General features: G+C 33.3%; 4 protein-coding genes across 10 annotated transcripts in view; 2 read left to right on the forward strand and 2 right to left on the reverse strand.

Annotated features, from left to right (window-relative positions):
- LOC127879169 (uncharacterized) overlaps positions 1-14237 on the forward strand; it is a 156544-nt gene that overhangs the window by 108307 nt on the left and 34000 nt on the right. The window lies entirely within an intron of this gene.
- The window catches only part of LOC127879174 (anaphase-promoting complex subunit 10-like), a 160325-nt gene that overhangs the window by 68309 nt on the left and 77779 nt on the right, over positions 1-14237 (reverse strand). The gene's annotated exons all lie outside the window — the stretch shown is intronic.
- The window catches only part of LOC127879166 (tyrosine-protein kinase JAK2-like), a 487084-nt gene that overhangs the window by 46057 nt on the left and 426790 nt on the right, over positions 1-14237 (reverse strand). The window lies entirely within an intron of this gene.
- Positions 13311-14237, forward strand: part of LOC127879171 (uncharacterized) — a 34927-nt gene continuing 34000 nt past the window's right edge. The window contains exon 1 of the mRNA XM_052425862.1: positions 13311-13575. The gene's annotated coding sequence lies outside the window, so the exon portion shown is untranslated. The remainder of the gene's footprint in view (positions 13576-14237) is intronic.

Genomic DNA, 14237 nt, shown 5'->3' on the forward strand with positions numbered 1-14237 from the left:
TATGTCCCCCACTATAGTGAATGGGAACATAAAAAATAAAATGGGCTGGGTGGTGGTGGGGGGGGGGGGGGGAGGGGGGTATAGTGTAAGGGTGTGGTGGTCATTATACAGGTGGGGGGAGGTCTATTGTGGTGATGTCAGTTAAGAGTTGTTTGTCAAATTATCAGTCAAATCTAATCATAATAAAGAAGTTATGGCAATTTTAGCAAAATTAAATAATTTGACCTTGAGAGTCAAGGTCATTTCAAAGGTCAAGGTAAAATTCAACTTGCCAGGTACAGTACCCTCATGATAGCATGAAAGTATTTGAAGTTTAGAATCAATAACCTTGATACTTTAGAAGTAAAATGGATCTAAACACAAAATTCACATAACCAAATCTTCAATTTTTCTAAGTATAAAGGGCCCCATAATTCCGTCAGAATGCCAGTCAGAGTTGCATGACTTTGCCTGCACAGTCCCCTTATGATAGTTAATAAGTGTTGCAAGTATGAAAGCAATAGCTTTGATACTTACGGAATAAAGTGGACCTAAACACAAAACTTAACCAAATTTTTCAATTTTCTAAGTATAAAAAGGGCACATAATTCTGTCAAAATGCACGCCAGAGTTATCTAACTTTGCCTGCCCAGTCCCCTCTTGATAGTTAGTAAGTGTACCAAGTTTGAATGCAAAAGCATTGATACTTAATGAGTAAAGTGGACCTAAATCAGGGGGTTTTCAGCACTGTCTGCGCCTCCGGAAAACGGAGGCACTCCCAAAGCAAACGGACCCGATCCCAAACCAAAATATTTAAAAAAAAGTCCCAACTTCCAAAAAAAACAAAAAAATTTTTTTTTTTTCTTTAAAGAATGAAGTGTCTTATAACTTGTGTGACTAACCAGTGTTTGTTTTGGTAAAAAATATCTGCTATAAGGTTTTGACTGTTCAGTTCTTATCTCAGAGTGTAACTGTAACTAATAAACAAAAATGCAGTACTTGAATAAACGTTGAACACGCCCAATATTGCATCTGTTTATATAAAGAAGACAAAATAACAAATAAAAACAAATTTATTTGTTAAACTACTGAATTATTAAGCATGATATATTCACTATTTTTTCCCAAATGAGCTGTTTAATCGAAGCAAAATTTCCCCAAATGGCCAATTGTGTCGATAAAAAATTCCCAATTTGGTCAGACTCCTTTTCCCAAAATAGACAGAAAAACCCCTGTAAATGCAAAACTTAATCGGACGCCTACGCCAAGGTGATGACAATAGCTCATAATTTTTTTTCAAAAAATAGATGAGCTAAAAATGAAAAGATGCAAACTAACATGAAAATTAAATCTTAACAAGCAGGCTGTAATGATACCTTTGAATTTGATTTTGCCATTCACTGGATAATTCAAGTATCATATACATGTTTGCCCTAGGTGGCAGACCATTTAAAGCGGGTATATACGATCTTGTCAAATATTTATTAATTAATATAAAATGTGCAAAAAACTTATTATACATATATTTCAAAATAAACTAAAATACAAGTAAAGAAGAGCATTTGTCGGAAAATGCGAAATAAGCAGAATATTTAAAATTGAAATCGAAAAAGCCTGTACAGCCGAATTCGCCAGCATGTATATCATGCATGTAAGATGTGAATCTAAATTTAGTTTAACGGTTCATTTTAAATTCCTGCAGCGATATTGATTCATACGACACACGAACACTTACTTAAAAGACGAATGCATCGGTTATTGTAGGAAAATATGTACGAATTATCTTCGTCACAATCAGCTTGGTGCGCAAGTTTGCATTTGCTGCATTTTATGAAATTCGTCTTAAATGTATCATTTTTCTTGCATATTGCGTGTTATTATAGCATATTTGTTTCAATATATTACAATTTAACGCATTTAAAAATCGAATATACCCGCTTAAAGTTATGTTGCTTTTTTCCTAAGAGATGTACATGAATATGTGTGCCAACTATCATTTGCATACTTTTGACAGTATTGAAATTATCATAACTATTTATCAGCCTTGAAAAAAACTGACAACCATGATGCGAAGTTGGCCATAAAAACTTATTTTCTTTGAACGTTCTGCTAAATTGTATTTCACAAGATTGGCTTACTCAATAATTAGACAATTTAAACAAGAATATTACCTACTTACTTCCCAATATTACCATTCAAAGTATCATTACATCCATTAAAAAACTGTGAACTAAACATACCATTGGCTTTCTTTTCCTACAAATTATTGCAAAAGTAACTTAATATTGATTTTATAAAAGGTACCAGATAACACAAGACTAAACAAAAGGTCCAACAAGATGTGTTTGTGAAACACAATGTCCCCCTATATGACGTTTGACCTTGAAGGATGACCTTGACCCTTCACCACTCAAAATGTGCAGCTTCATGAGATACACATGCATGCCAAATATGAAGTTGCTATCTTCAATATAGCAAAAGTTATTGCAAAATGTAAAAGTTGGCGCAAACCAACCAGCAGACCAACCAACCAACCAACAGACCAACAGACAGGGCAAAAACAATATGTCCCCCACTACTATAGTGGGGGACATAAAAAAGCCCAATATTGCTCAACAGCTATAATAAAGATTGCTGAACTCTTATTGATTTGTGGGGTTGATTAACTTGGAACATAAGATGAATCTGATAGCTCATTAATTTTTGTAAAAGATGTGATCTCCAAGGAAGGAGCAAATTTTAACCAAAGGGGCATTATTTAAACAATCCTGATAGTGGACCAATTAGAGACGCTAGATACCAAATACAAATGTATAAATGCTCTTTCCTTTTTGTTACAGGGAAAAAATAAGAATGTGGCGTCTCATCAGGATCCAAACTGTTTGCTATTCTAATAATATTCTATGAAAAAAACTCGAAGAAAATGCTAATTTTTGAAATTCAGCAGATGAATTAGAGCAGGAGACACATTTCCCAGCATGCAAAGGGTTAACAGCTGTTTTTGAGGATACAATTATGTTAGCGAAAAGCCATAAGCTGTTTGATGACAAAAGTTATGTTAGTAGTTTGACATCCATTCATGTGTGCTTCTTCATGATAATGGCATCATCTATTTATTAAATATGATGTATATGATATAACTAACCTTCCATGGTAGATCAGACACACTATAGTCATAAAGAAGCTCCTCTCCTGTCTGAATGTCTCTTTGAGCAAATAAGCATAGGTATGGTTTTTGTGTGTTCATTTTCAGCACAAAATAATTGTAGATGTCACTATCTATTAATGTAGGAAAGTCCATTAAGTCACTACTCAAAAATACGTAATAGCCAATATGGCGGCGCCCTTATTATCGATTCTGGGATTGTCTATATTGCGGAGGATACTGGCAGTGGTCAATGTATAGTGATTGAGCATGCCTGTATTTACGTCATCGTCCAAGATGGTGGCAAGCAGAAAAGAAATTACGATGAACGGCAAAATGATAAATAACATTCGAATTAACAACGGATACCATATGGTTATAAGGAAATAATTTAATGGGTGTGTCAATTAACCCTCAAGACTAATTTTGAGATTAAAAACAACACATATTTAGTAGAAATCTGCACAGTGAATGTGTGTCACTGAAACCAGTGTTAGAAAATTGCAGTTCAGTCTACTAGCAATACATTTTAATTATATGGGTCTCAACATTAGTCATTAAGTGTAAACATGTCTACTTCTAATAAAGGGCCAGGCCCAACAATTTTCATTACTTATATGGATACCTAAAGTGTTAATTATACATTTAATGTTAATTAAATTATAAGGGACCCTAGAATGTCAACTTGTATCTTTTATGTTGGACCCAACGATGCTTTTTACGTATATGGGACCCAACAATGTTTCTTATATGAGATCAAACAATATTTCTTACAATACTTTTATATATGGGACCCAACAATGTTTCTTATATGGGACCCAACAATACTTCTTATATAGGACCCAACAATATTTCTTATATAATATGGTACCTGACAATATTTCTTGCAAAATTTCTTAAATATGGGACCCAACAATGTTTCTTATACGGGACCCCAACAATACTTCTTATATAGGACCCAGCAATATTTCTTATATGGTACCTGACAATATACCTTATATGGGACCCCACAATATTACTTATATGGGACCCAACAGTATTTCATATATGAGACTCAACAATATGACTTATATGAAATCTGAAAATTAGTGTCAACATGTTTATTTCTTATATGGGACCCTACAATTTTTATAACTGATAAGAGGCCCAACAATGTTTATAACATGTATTTTGGCAGAGGAAGAAGTATTGCAATATTGCAATATCATCTGTTTACCACCACTGTTTCCCTTTGAAAGAAAGGAAGTATCTGAAGAGAAGGGGAATGGGAAGCTTGGTATTAGTTTATAGCCGTGTGGATACATAATTATGGCTGAATGTTACTGCTTCTGTTACTGATTATCATAAAAGCTTTAAAGCAACAATCAATATTCCATTAAAAATTTCCTCTGTATTTTGGCAAAGAAATATTAATCTTAGTCTTTTACAGATGACACAGAGGGAAAGTTTTGAAAAAAAATCGGTTAAAAAATAATACAATATAAAGAAGTGAAACTCCAGCTGCTGGAGCAGTATTGAATTTTCATTAAAAACAATTAGTAGGTCCTTTATTTAAGGCAAGTGACCGATTGCCCAAACAGTACAAAACAGCACAATACAGCACAATACAAACCAACATAAACACAAAATATGAATAAAGCTGGGGTCACCGCCTTGGAACGGTCAATGCAAAGCATTGGGGGTTTAAACCTGGTTATAGAGCGCTCAACCTCACACTTGGCCCAGCAATATTCATAATACATTTAAGTGTAAATAAAATTTAACGTCATAGCATTGTTACTCAAGTTAAACAATAATAAAAGGGAATTAAAACGCATTCAATTTAATTGCTATTTAATTACTCAATTGCATTGAAGATACAAGAGTAACAGAATTACAACTTTTTGACGAACGATCAAATAAAACTATTAACAATTGTCAACTACATTCCTTCTTTATAGAAAAGATTTGAGAATACAGAATCATAGAGTTAATATCTCAGATAATCATCGCGCAAATACAGGAAGAAGCAGCAATAATGGGTGTAAAAATTCCATATTACATAGCTTGGTTGTTTATGTGACTGCTAAACAAATTACAAGGCATTTTTCCTGAACAATTCCAGGGAACAGTTAAGCATTTGAAACTTGAAATGTTTTATTTTATTCATAAACCCATGTGGGACAGACAGACACAGTGATTGCAGTATAGCTCCAATCACTTGTGGTAGGGGAAAGCCATATAAAAAGCTACAGCTTTTAAGTGGAGCAAATAATGGTTATTACATGTAATTAACCTTCGGTTTATGACAATTTATTGCAATTTTTCCCCAAAAGTGCCCGTCACATGGTATTTTCCCCTTTTGAAAGGTAAGGCCGTATCCCAGAGTCAATTGTTTGTTTGCTTAAAGGATTTGATGCCCATTTTATTTGTTCAAACATATAAAGGCAAAAACATGTAGTGCCAGCTGAAATTGAAATTAACAAACAAGATTAAATGACTTAAGGTCAAGGCTACAAAGAGGAATCTTAAATGATGCACAGTACCAACTCCAGGGATTTTCTTAACTCTTTCAGTGCTGGAACCGAATTTTGAAGGCCTTTGCAAACAGTTTGGATCCAGATGAGACGCCACAGAATGTGGCGTCTCATCAGGATCCAAACTGTTTGCTATTCTTATAGTATTCTTTGAAAAAATTCAAAGAAAACGCTAATTTGAGAAATTCAGCAGACAACATTTTAGCAGACGACAAATTTCCCAGCATGCAAAGGTTTAAGAACTTGACTTCCACTTGCACAGATCCTAGGCCCAAGCGTTCTTGAGTTATCATCCGGAAACCACCTGGTGGACGGACCGACAGACCGACATGTGCAAAGCAATATACCCCCTCTTCTTTGAAGGGGGGCATAAAAATCAGTTACTTGTTTTATTTCTGCATAAACAAACTGTTGAGTGAAACATCTATCAGACATGAAAATCATGCAAGATTAATACATGGCTCTATATCTAACATAAATGATATTTAAATTTTCATAATATTTAATGATTAATCAAATAACTGTAGAGAATGAAATTTTGAAAGGCCTTATTACTCACTTAATGTCATAAAGACTAGTCACTTTAGGGAGAAGTTCTGCAAAATCTCAAACAGAAGAAGGAATAACGTTGGTCCAGTTCTTTAAGATTAATATTAAATTGTGTTTTGGAAACAGTCAATCTTTAGAAAATTGAAAACAGTTTAGACAAATGATCGTTGTTGGCAATGTTATTGAAACGACCATACTATTGACTGCTAGCCGCTGACAATCGAACTGGACGGGGCTTTATAATCAATAATCGAGGTGACTGCCAACAGCTGTTGTGTTGGAATGTATTTGAAACTCTGACCTTTGGGCAAAAGAATTTGGTTGAATTTAGATTGATCAGGTTTAATGCCTTCTTGAACCCAAATTAAGGTCATTTTGCAAGTGGTCAGGACATGAACCAGCTTTCCTACTTCTTGTGACCAGTATTAGCCAACCACAAGTGACCCACTTCTTCCCAACTTGATTCAGAGGTTGGGGAAGAATGACCTACAAATACAATGTTACAATGTTCGGGAACCAATCTCTATGAAGAAACTTTATCCTACCCCCAGATTCAAACCTAAAAATTGACAGTCTGGCGCTCTATCAACTGAGCCATCAACTCAGCTAGCTGGGCAGGCCCAAAACATTTTGGATTAAAAAAATCAATGCACAGAAAGCAGAAAGCATACTTCATTTTTAGCATATGATCATATAACCGGACATTACCTAACTTTTGGTTCCTAAACATCAGTAAATTACAGACTGCGCATTGCGATAAATAGTTGATATTTTAGATGATATTTAATATATAGCATCTTCAAGGTCTGTTCTTTAAAACGCACTGATTGAGTCGTAATGGGAAAGACTCTTTGTCAAACATTTCGGTATGTTTTGCTGACATTTATATACAATTTTGTTGATTTCTGTCTCGTTTCCAAATCGAGGTTAAACATTGTTCGCGGCCACATGCTAGTATAACTATGTTGGCAAGCAAGAAGTTTAAGCATTAATTTTAAGGCCATTTAGTAGTCCTGCCTGCAAAAGTCCATTTCAGTTTTGATTCGTGTTTAAAGATTTTGCAGCACCTTAAATGAAATAAAGAATAAGGACAATAACAGATCAAGCGTGATAATATGCGTATTGCTAATATATTATATTAAAATATATGAAAATCTTGTTGATTCTTACAATAAATGACATCAATCTTATAGTTTTATTTATGATCCATGTTTAATATCGATGATTATATATGATTCAAATAATTTCATGGTTTTTAACACGCCCATATCTTTCTGATAAGATAACAATAACAATAACAAAAACATGAATATTATTTATAACTGGCAATATAACTTGGTCCTTGTAAACAACAAAGTTCATGTTTCGACAGTTTAAATAATATGTTAAATGCCCCCCTCCTTGAGTGGTTTTGATCATGTGATCCGTTATAGCTACAACTGATCCGTTAATGCATGAATTCTGCGGCGAAAAAAAGGTAACACAAATACATTTTGGATTTGACAAGGCGGACAGTCGCTCCAACATTATTTTGCCAACCCGGCTAACATCTATAATTAACAGACAATTAAATTTGCCAACTTGTTAACAGAAAGCCAATTTAACATGAGCGGATCAATGTGATTTTAATAAATCAATTTACTTATTAAGAAACTATGTTACAGTTGGTCGATTCTTTAAATGTAATTTAGCAATCTGTGAAAACAATATGTATATATTGTAATGTCAATATTACGCCAATAATTTACTACCAACATGGAACTTCTAACAAACAAACGCAGTCAGTCTGTGCTATGCTTAGAGGGTCACTCGTACTCAAAGAAGCACATGTCTAAGTCAACCATATGATGGTTATGCAGTAAATCGAACATGTCTGTACAGTCGAATTTGCCTGCATGTTGCATTTTATGAATTTCGTCTTCAATGTATAATTTTTCTGGTATAACATTCTATCAATATATAACAATTTAATTCTTTGCTATTATATAAATATAATCGGTGATAAAACGCGTAAGAAAGAAGACGGTGAGCCACTGACAGACACAAAAGACCTTTTGTTTGGATGTTTTTTCGTTTGTGTATTTTGTGTATATATATGTTTATAAATGTCATATAAATGTCATATCATAAAAACAAATGAAATTAAGAACAACATATTTGCGGTTTTTATGTTTATCCCATTCGCAAAATGGCACTTACATGTATTCCAATAAATGTAATGTAGGAAATGTAATGTTTTGAATTGGCTAACTGTCAACAAGTTGGCAAAATTAATTGTCGGTTAATTATAGGTGTAAGTCTTTGATAGGCATATAGAACGTTTTGCCGTTGAATAAAAATAATGTAGGAGCGACTGTCCGGGTTGACAAAATAATGTAGAAGCGATTGTCCGAGTTGGCAAAATAATATAGGAGCTACTGTCCGCCCTATCAAAACATTGTAGGAGCGAATGTCCGCCCTGTCAAATTTAGCGTTAGCTAAAGAAACTTCAGCGTACAGTTTATATAGTATTGACATATCTGTACGCTGAAGTCAACCCTGTATCGAAAGTCAACCAGAGTGGTGACAGATTTATGTCACGCTATAAATCAAAGACAGTATGTTTTCTTGGATACATTCCTTCATATATTGGTGAATGAATATAAATTACTGCATCGGGGCATATTTTAAGATTCAAATGTTTCAAATGCATCTTACAATAGATGAAAATAACTCTCATCAGCCTGAAAGTCATAATTTTGCACCATTGTCGCTTTGTCATGTGACGAGTTTTCATTTGGATACTTTCGGATCGACCTTGACATTTTTTGCTGGAATTGTAAACATTACTTTCGTTTTCTGAAATCTATTATTTGTGATTAACAAGTTACGTCTGGTGGATTTAAACACTGATTTCAAAGTGAATTTGGTAATTTTGAATATTTTGTACATTGATTTTGTATTTACACTACAATTTGTTTACAAAACAAGCAAGAATAATTATAAAAAAAAAACGGGAAATGTCTTTCTGAATTTGTAAACAATTGAGCACATGGTTTGTTACTAAAAATAGAAATAACATCATATGACCGTGAAATCTCGGGAGATTCGCATTTCAATCATGTGTGTCACGTCACTGTTTTTCTCGATAGACCAGTTGAATGTTATTGTTTACATTCGGGATTTTCCGCGCATGCGCACTGGCTGGTTGGCAAAAAACACTGGTTACAGTAACGTAAAACATGTATACATGTCGTTTGTTTAGTCAATAAAACGATACAAAAATCCGAAATAAACATAAAAACTCTTAAATAATAGTGCAAAAATATAATATTTAGTACCAATAAATGTATTTTCATAAATATAATTACCTCTGTATAAAAATACATATTAATAATATTAATACATCAGACTAAAAACTGGCAATCCAACAAAACAAAACAATAAATATTCTTTCATATTTTTTGTGATTGTAAGATTTTGGTAAATTATATTTCAAAGATAATAACACATACATTAATTTGATTATAATTATAAGTGGTGCAGATATTGTTATTGTTCATAAGCGAACGAAGGTGCAAGAGGGGCATTTAATCAATTATAAAACGAAGCCCTAAAAGCGGAATACATTACAATTAATAAACATTGTAGTAATTTTATTTTACATGGAATGAATTACCGTTTCGTTTCCATCGAATGACAATATCATAAAGTTTAGCATACATATGAAAAACAAGAACTGCATATTAAGCAAATTAAACTGTCTTTGCATGCACTCTCTTTACTGGTGGTAAGGAGTGATAACAATCTAGCATTTTATGATAAATATATCTATATATTAATTTATTTTACGCAAGTATTTTTTACCCTTTTGTTGTTTGCTTGTTTTCATGTCATTTCATACACTACAGAAACGTACAATCTTAACATGAATAGCCGAGTTTACATTTGCCGGTACTCGTTAAATACGTTAATTGTGTAGCAATGAAATTGCACAATATTTTTAATTTATAGTTATTAACACTCTATTATTATGATTAAACAGGCTAATATATACATACACTAATTCCTGTTAATCCATTTCGGACAAATATCTTCATTTTTTAATATGTTCAAATATTTTATTAAAGCAACTGTTTCGTATTTTGGCTTTACAATTTTGCTTAGATGATCGCTCAATATGCCAAGAGATGACATGGAGGTATCATAAATGATGTTTAATGACCAGACACTTGTATGCCACATGTGGTTTATGCAGTGGCCAAGAATAGGTCCCTGGATTTATCACACCATGTGTTCTTTGTAATTGTTTGGACAGTATCCGATCATAACGAGATAATCGCTTTATGATGAACAAAAGTGCAATAAAACACCGGGTTAAAAACGCTGAAACAAAGAGTGTCAAAATTGGTGTGAATAATTAAATAAAAACAATTACATTTATCAAGAGAATTTATTTAATGTGTAACAAGGCAAGTTTTTACAGGCATGTTCAAATCAGTTACTATATGTTGCGTACATAAAGTCGATCTATTTGCTGTTTGTTTACATCCTTATTTTTGTTCGTTCATTAAATTTGTTTTATTCTGAAAAAATTTCAATATCAGAGAATTTTTTATCTAAAAAATGGTCGCGAAGATGTGCCAAGTAGAGATTTTTATGGTAACTGCATACCGTGCTCGTATATTGTGTTCCACTCCAGATTTCGTTTATAGTAAAAACAAATAATAACAACAATATAATCGTTCCAAAAATGCATTTCCTTGCACGCTTATGTTTAATTCAGACATAGTTAGTAAAATTATATTTGATATAGTGCATGATTATCAATAAAAACGATTATTATTTCAACTTTCTCTATAAGCGCTTATATGAATTTCACCTCTTTTTGCCAACCAGTGGGCGGAGTGTAATATTTGCAGGTGCGCGTGACTTCACTCGTCAACTGGTCTATATGTTAGAGCAGAAAAGATAAATGTTAAATGTTTAAGATAGTATTTTGTAAAAAAACATATCAGTTAAATGTGAAAAATGTCAATCTTTCCAATAAAGACATAAAGTAGCTGATTTGGGCCAATAACTGCTTTTACAAGCTGTTTTGGAGCGGTCTTTGTTAACTGTCAACTTTTCGTATATTCCTGGTTGACTTTCCTACTGGGGTTGGTCCATAACTTTAATGTTGCGCCATTCAAAATTCATAGAAAGCGAATTTTAAAGTTATTGAAGCCAGAACTAATTTAGCGTAGGAGCGATTGTTTGTGGGAGCGTTTGTCTGGAAACCTTATCAAACTGATGTAAAAGAAGTCTTAAACCATTTATTGCTTTTCCCCAGAACAACTTTATTACGCTACTGATCCGGTAATAGTAACATGACTGTACCACTAAGGCTAGTCCAACTGTCTTGTGTGGTTAAAGATTCTGTTCTTTTATAATTTATTTCCCCAGTCTAACCATTGCAGTCAGCCTAAAACATATATTGAACTTGTATCGCATGGAAATGATCTGATGCTACAATCATGCTTGCTTTCATGAATGTCACTATATCTGCATTAAATGCAGATTATAGGTTACATTTGTTTGTTTGCGGTAACAAGGTTGTCACCTAAATTCGTGCCACGGCTTTACATGTTTGAAATATGTTTTCATTGTCAGCAAACGTTTCAGAAACTGTGTCCTTATTATTGGTTGCAGTTTCAGTTTAAATTCAGTCATTTGCAGAATAATTTTAATAACCAAAAATATAAATAAACCTAATAAATATTATCGCCACTTACCTTTTTAAGTTTAACCGCGAAAATTGGCAATTTTTATTACAGAGTTGTCGGGCGCCGAGTTGTCGTTCGTTGCTATGCTGGTTCCCGGTAAATCACTGCGCCGAGGTTGGTCAATCTCATACGCAGTGGCCTCCCTTATTCTAGAAAAAGACATTAATGATTGGCGAATGCCCAAGGGAAGTAACTGCTGTGTGGAGTTTGACCTAATGTGTGCTAATGGGAGATATAGGCCCGACAATTCGAGTAAAATTACACATTCAAATTTGAATTTAAAAATAGTCATGAGTATGTTAAGCAGCCTTTTTTTAAGTGGGTCTTCAACTGTCGGGTCCAAGTGCCCGATAATCGACTTTGGGACCCGACAATCGACTAAAGACCCAACAATACGGCCGTAAAATGGACGTTTGACCCACCATTTTACCCAATCTGAAACTATATATATATATATATATATATATATTAGCCAGTTTAAACCAGAGACCTACGTCTCTGTTCAAACATAACAATAAAGTGTTTAATAATAACAATACATTAAAAATATTGTGGAAATTTACTGCTACACAATTAAAGTATTTAACGGGTACTTGCAAATATAACGTTTAAATATCGTGCGTTACTGCAGTGTTCGAAACATCATCGTGAAAGCAAGCAATCGCGTTTGATCATAATATGGATATAAAATGCTTGGGTAAAATAAATGTATAGATTTATGGTATAATAAAATGCCAGAATTGTATCGCTCATTATCACTACAAAAGAGTTTTCAATATACATGTACATTCAAAGACAGTTCAATTCGCAAAATATGCATGTGTTTTTTTCCATTTGAATGCTAAAATTTATTAATATTTTCATTAAATGTAAACGAAACGAAAATTCATTCAATGTTAAAGAAAATTACAACTACATTTGAAGATTGTAATGTATTGCGCTATTTTAGGGCTTTATTTTATAACTGATTCAATGCACCTCTTACACTAAATTTCGATCGCTAATGAAAAATAACACTCGCATCCACACCACTTATAATTATAATAAAACTATTATAGGTTTTATTATTTTTGAAATATCTTTTATTTAAGTCTTAATCTAAAAAAGAATACGGGTATTTATAGTTTTGTATTATGAAATTGTCAGTTCTTCCGACGACCTTTCCTCTGATACAATGTTGTTATTCGCGATTTCCTCCATCAAAATCGCAATCAATTTTCTGGGAGCCGCCATCTTGAAACGTTCGCGCCGAACTTATCGTTCAATAAGACCGAATCGGAAACGAACGATCATTGGCGAACGTTCGCTGTAACTGAACGCACTAAAACTCTGGTCTATACGATACTGACTCGACGTAAACATTCAGAACATGTGAGTGGGTGTTTAACCATTTAATCGTGGGTGTGTTATGAGTGTGTTTTTCTAAACACGAAATTGTGACGAAGCCTCCATAGTTTTCATTAATTTTTATTTACCTAGTCCTTATTGAAAGTTTTAGAAACTGAACGAGAAATGTTAGCTGCCGGGTTGAACAAAATCACCTACAGTAAGCTTCACGGAAGTAGCTTTCTGTTCCAGGAAGTGTTTTCTTCCTTGTTTCACAACTATATGAACAGGACAGTAGTATTGGAATAGCTGTACTGTAAGTTGTGGGTTACTTACGCTTGCCAAAATTTATGATATAAAAAGAAGAATGTAATATTGGTATTTGGCTTTTGGGATTTTGTTGTTTTACTTAATTTATAATTGAGATCAAATAAGACTTTAAAAGCATGTAAATAGTTTTGGGAAATAATTGTTACGAATTGACAAAACAATAATTTGTTGACCTTAAATGTATTGTCTGAAATATTTGCAGAATATTTTATAATTATGAAGTAATTGTATAGAGAGCCACAGTCTGTATTAATTTAATTTGTGTAATTGTTTCGTTCATAGGGCCTAATTAGTAGACACCAGGTACAATTAAAATTTGGAGATACCAGTCCTAATGAGATTTGATTGGTCATTGTAAGCTCAGGTACTACTTAAAAGCACCCCGGGGCCTCTAAATTAAACTACAAAGTCTCCATGGTACGGACAAAACTATGAAAAGTACCCTGGAGAACAGACGGGTGTCTTTAAGTGTTTTTTCCGTACCTGGGGTACATTATTGTATACTTGAGAGTATACTCATGGTACTTTTGAGAAGTACCAAACCCAACAAAGACCAATTGAACCCAATTAGGGCATAATACATATATATAGTCTTTGTTAGAACATTATTTCTTCTTTGAATTAGAAGATACCAAATCATAACTTTAT

This window comes from Dreissena polymorpha, chromosome 4 (genome assembly GCF_020536995.1).
Source record: "Dreissena polymorpha isolate Duluth1 chromosome 4, UMN_Dpol_1.0, whole genome shotgun sequence".
Lineage (NCBI taxonomy): Eukaryota > Metazoa > Mollusca > Bivalvia > Myida > Dreissenidae > Dreissena > Dreissena polymorpha.